The 5,875-nt window shown below is 31.5% G+C and overlaps 1 non-coding gene across 1 annotated transcript; it reads left to right on the top strand.

The window, feature by feature from the left end:
* The first annotated feature begins 4,895 nt into the window (after positions 1–4,895).
* TRNAL-UAA (transfer RNA leucine (anticodon UAA)) lies at positions 4,896–4,978 on the top strand. The gene has a single exon. It is a non-coding gene; the product is annotated as a tRNA-Leu (tRNA).
* The last annotated feature ends 897 nt before the right edge of the window (positions 4,979–5,875 follow it).

The following is a 5,875-nucleotide window of genomic DNA, read 5'->3' as shown; positions in this document are numbered from 1 at the left end:
TGGCTTTATTGCGTGCACAAATGTATTTTTCATATCAACAAGAAAACAAATGTCACTGTAGTATTTTGTGACCAATTCCGCTATAATTCTAATTCTCCTTTTCATTCTAAACTTTAACTCATCAAAATATGTATTCATTGCATTATAAAAATTATCTCCCAATTGAGTAATAAAATCATTAATTTGGCTTATAATTGGTTTTTCTTGATACATACAACATTACCTATGCCAGGAAAATACTTTTGAATATAAAAGAATGTACAAACAATTAGGGAACCGAACTTAAACATTGAATTCATTGCCTTTCAATGGATGATAGGTTTTTTGCTAATTGTAGCATTTGCAACTCAACAAGATCATACTCATGATCTTTCAATACAATCTTCCATGCTTGGTCCATAGCCATACTCGACACACTATTTAATGTACTAGATTGATAGAATTTGTGAGCAATGGCTCTCACTAAAAATTCTACAAGTGGATAAGAAATGCTTGTAATGGACAGACCTCATCCATCCCACTTAGCTCCTGTATTAGCCTCAACTTGCCCTCAGCTCAAGCATCTCATGGTTTTCATCCTATCTAGGGTTGGATAGCTAGTAATCCTATGCATCATTATCTTTGTGATTTCAACTGGTCCATCATGTAGCTAGTACTTTATATTATGAATTCTGTTTCAACTTTTATTTATTTCACTCTGAAAGTTCTCAAAAATTATAGGGCTCAAGTTAACCCTTTCCTTTCAACAATTCGAAACTCATCCTTCAAGATTCCTTCATCATACAACTTGTCATAAGCTTCCCTGATCTCATAGTCTCCTACTTCTACAATTTTGCACATGTAGCAAATTTTGACATTGTGAATCATGATGACTTTAGGTGGTATTGTGGATAACAAACACATTGAGTCTCCTTTAACAACAATTTCTAGAATAGCACAAAGTCTAGGTCGAGGAAATGGGTCACTCATCACCAATTGAACTTCACTAACCTTTTGGTTCATTCTAGTGATCAATGAAGTTGTCATGATCATAACTAGGGTTCGATCTATTTCCTTCTCTAGATACTTGGCACTTGATCACACTCTCATTCAATCTTTTTGTTCAATTTGTTCCTTGAAATCTCTATTGGTTTTCTCAAATTTTCTTTATCGCTTGATCGACGTAATCACTCATAGATGTTCAAAAATTTGGATGCAAGGTATGAAATAATATATTTAAAATCTATTATATACCTCATCTTTTGATTGATTAGGTTTTCCATTAATGTTGTGTCTTTTTTTGAGTGGAAGCCAGCTAGCACACTAGCTTAGTCTCTTCCATACCTTCAATCTTTATTAGAATGCTCAGTTTATGTTGCAACACTCAGTAAACATAGACAATATATTGATACTCGACAACCTTTCAAAAAATTTGTTCTCATGCATCTTATATATGTAGATATGAACTTTTGGCACACATATATGTAAGGAACTGATGTATGGTATATCATTTAAGAATATAGTTCCACACATACCACTTTTTCTCAGTTAGAGATGACATGATCACCTTTTCCATTGAATTGGGTGACCTCAGCTACATTAACTCCACTATTTCCATCTTTGTTTTCTTTTTCCATTTCTAGTTCATTTTATTTCTCACTTGCTCAATATCCATTTTTCCTTTTCCTTTGTCCTTTGTCTAATTGTCTAAATGTACTTGAGTCTTGTAATTCTTTCTTTGGTGTCCAAAATTGTGACATTTGTAACATGCATTATTAGATGCATAATTCTTCTTTCTTTGATTTGGCCACTAGGGATTTGTTTTTGATTAGTATTAAAATGCTCTATATATGCCCATATTTCTAGTAATTATAGCAGTATCCTTCTAATTTAGGTGTAGTAGGTGCATTTCTCAATTTTGACCTACACTCATGTATTTGATGTCCTTGTTTCTTGCACTAAAAAAAACAACCAATAAACTTAGGTTTAGAATTTTTCATACAATGTTTTCTTTGATAGATATTTGTAGTACAACAAATTTTTCCACAGTGATAGCAAGTTGGCTTGTCTTTTGGCTTTGCATTTCTCATTTCTCCATTCTTGGATGATTCTCCTTTCTCAGTGCATGAATGTCTTTGCCCATTAGAACAACTTGATGATTTCATAATTCTTCAAAATAGTTCATTTATTTCTTTGGTTTGTTGAATTTCTCCATGGATTCCTTCTCATTCTTCAATTCATTCTTTAGTATTCCATTTGTCTATTTGTGAGCTTCTACACATTTGATATCATTTCTTCTAGCCTGGTAGCCATTACCCTCTTATCATCTTGTACCATAGTTCTTTCTTCTTCAACTTTCTTTCTCTATTCAACCATTTCACATACTGACTAGATTTCATATTTTATTTTCAGTGCCCTTATTTGTTCATTGAGGAGTGTGTTCTTTTCAAGTAGTTCAATAGATGCTTTTTTATTAGGATTGATTAGTCCAAATAGTCATTCAGTTTCAACTTCTTCATAAGAGAATTACTTTGTCTAGATGTCAATTTCCTTTCTTCTTTTTAGGGAATCCTTCAGATCATGTCTTGCCTGCTCTAGTTTCTATAGTGTGAGTTGGATGTTAATGACCCAATTCTCAATAGACTTGTCCAATTTGAAAGCCTTCATCTTCTAATATCTAATCTATAAGCCTTCAAGCTTCCTTTAGAGAACTTAACTCTGATACCAATTTTTGATTTATGGAGGAGTAAACTAAATCCTAAGAGGGGGGATGAATCAAAATCTATAACACTTTATACCTTTTCACAAATTCATCCACATCCAATAATAACTTATGCATGCAAATCTATAAATGTAAATTTTTTGTAACATGTAAATCAATTCAATCACATGCATGAAAGTAATAACACATAATATCATATTTGTTACCCAGAAATCCTTCATGGTGAAGGTAAAACTGAGGTAGAGATGACACCCACAAATCTTCACTATTGCAGTAATAAAGTTAACCAGTTGAGGTTACAATTTTTGAACATAATATATGATCTACTCTATGAGGAGTATATCCTATTAAAGACTTAAGAAATTTTTAGGTTTCACCTTGTTAGAGGATTTGACACTTACAACTAAGTAAGGACTTTGTTAGGAGATTTACAAAGATATGTTAAAACCACTTTGTTAAGAGATTTACTCCGATTCAAGTTTGTTAAAACTAACTCAATACCTAACTCTCAATTTTCTCTATAAGATGATTCCAAGTCTTCTCCTTTCTAACTAATGCTCTCGTTTGATATGATCTTCATGTCTTTCCCTTTCACTTTCATTGCTTATGAATAGGTCACTTGTTCTATTAGATGATAATAGAACCCTTGAATGACTTCTGATCTTCACATGCATGCACACGATCACTTCCACACACACACTCAATCTAGGTTAATATCATCACTATATAAAGATTCCACGAAGAGTATTCTAGATGGTTCCATGTTTTTCCTCTTCATGCTGATCGTTGAACATACACATGGGGATATGTGATCCACACCATGTAAATATTTTGTAACAACCTCAACAAGTATTAAATGTTCTATAATGACCTCTTCAAAACTTAACTAATCTTTCCAATTTGGCTTGATAATCATTTTTCCTAAAACCCTCTCTATGACCATACTTACTCAACTTTTATAGAATTACTTTGTACATACTATCTTATGTACATGACTCAGTCTATGTAGAGTAGCTTGGTCGTAGTGATGATCATCTAACTTTTCCTTGTAAATGACTAATTGATTGACACTAATAGACAACAACGGTTAGATATTCCAACATGTATCTCATCCATTCACCTATATAACAAAGACATTTTCTACACTTTGCATAATAGATCTTAATATCAAGAAAGTTCTTATCTAGTCATACTCACTTGTGGTTAAAGATTGTCTTTTATTTTGCATGTAACCCTATAGTAGGAGCCGATCTTTAACTTTACATCATTGAGCTTTACTCACCACCTTTCTTCTCCTTCAGATAAATAGATATGTTGAAGTCTTGTGAACTGGAAAAACTTAATTCTTAGCCTTTGTTAATTATTTTCATTTTTATTATTTTTGGAGACTTCTTCTCTTGGGCTTGAATCCTCCTTGTGTACTTTCTCTTCTAAAGAGAAAATTTAAAGATTATTGTATCTCTTTGGATTGATTGTTTCTTTAAAAGTTGGAAGCTAAAACTGCTTGCTCATTTCTTGAAATTATTAAATCTATAATGTACTTATCTTGGGAGTGTAGAACATGACTTTTAATATAGTTGTTCACTACTTAAGACTAAAACTTAATTTTTTTGTTTGAAGAGTTGTCTAAGCTTTTGGCATGACTGTATCATTAAACTCCCTAGTTTGTGGTAGCTCTTACGAACAAGAGATTATCCCTCATATTTGATATTAGCTTAGTACTTTACTGTGAAGATAGATTATTAGAAGACAACATATCTTTACCCAATTCCATATTCACATATAATCTAGCATACACTAAACAATTTTTAGATTTTGTAACCATATTGAATCTCTAAATTGACCAAAAGACTTAGGTATTCCCATCATTACTTCATCCTTTTAATAATCCAAACATAGATTTACAAGTCTAAGTTAATTGAAGACCACATCAACATTTGATAAGCTTGAATATTAAACAACGATTATTTTTATATTTTTAAACTAAACCAAGCACTAATACGAATAACCTAATTATATACACATACTTCATTTTTACTATGTATGTAAAGGAATATTTAGCAATATTTCAAAGCTAACTGAAATAAGAAAAGTGGTCAACTATTTTTAAAAACTATTTCCACATTTTAGTTATTTGTTTTTATTGTTTTAGTTTTATTAATAAATTAATATGTAGAAGAATAAATGATCAATAGCTGGTTTGCCCGAGAGGTTAAGGGGGAAGACTTAAGATCTTCTGCACATAAGTGCGCATGGGTTCGAACCCCATAGCCAGCAAATTATTTGAAAATAACTCCATTCTTAAAACAGCTTCAGATATTATTTTATTTGTTTCCAAAAATTTGATATTTAGCAGATAGAATCCATACGATATCCGTTTCACTTATTTTGTTCAATTTTGTTCAATCTCTGTAATAAATGCAAATTAGATTTTCCCCATCCAACTGGATTTGCAATAGACAATGAAATAAATTAAAAACTGTAAAAGAAATTTTCTATACATCTGAAACTCCAATCTATTAAAGCAGCAGCTGCTGGCAGATTGGTATTGTTTCATCTCAAACAAAGTTTAGCATTTAGGGTTCCTAAATAGTTTCCCTGAACGTTAGATCTCCACTTTTTGGTTTTATCATATATAGTTGTGATAACTCTTTTATAAGACCTCTGCAAATTCCTTGAATGGACTGTAGTAAAAGAGCTGATTCCTATGGGTTCAATGTTGGTTTTGGTTATATCTTTACATTGTTTGATATACTGTTTTATTCAGGTTTGCTTTATGGATTGTAGAAATCTAATGGTTTTGATGGATATCACTTCGTACAAAAATTCAATTATTCCTTTTCTATCAAGGACATGTTCTTGATGTCTTTGATACACAATCTTTCAAAAAGAAAAATCACATCAAGAAAATGAATAATTTGGCCCAAAAACAAATAAAGTGGCATGTCCAATCGTTGAGATTTCATCTATAAATATCAAGATTTAACTACGTAATTTTCAAGTCAAAATCATTGACCAATGTTTCATAAATAATACTCATTGATCTATTGGTCCTCAGAATGATAGGAACATTTAGTACTAATTGTATCTAGAATGAATGAACATAGTACTCATTGTATTTAAAATGAATTGAACACTTGGTACTAACTGTATCTAGGTTATGCTCACAAGGAT

Source organism: Cupressus sempervirens, chromosome 4 (genome assembly GCF_028749045.1).
Source record: "Cupressus sempervirens isolate cs-2001-9-10 chromosome 4, ASM2874904v1, whole genome shotgun sequence".
Lineage (NCBI taxonomy): Eukaryota > Viridiplantae > Streptophyta > Pinopsida > Cupressales > Cupressaceae > Cupressus > Cupressus sempervirens.
This window is presented reverse-complemented; position numbering and strand designations above follow the sequence as displayed.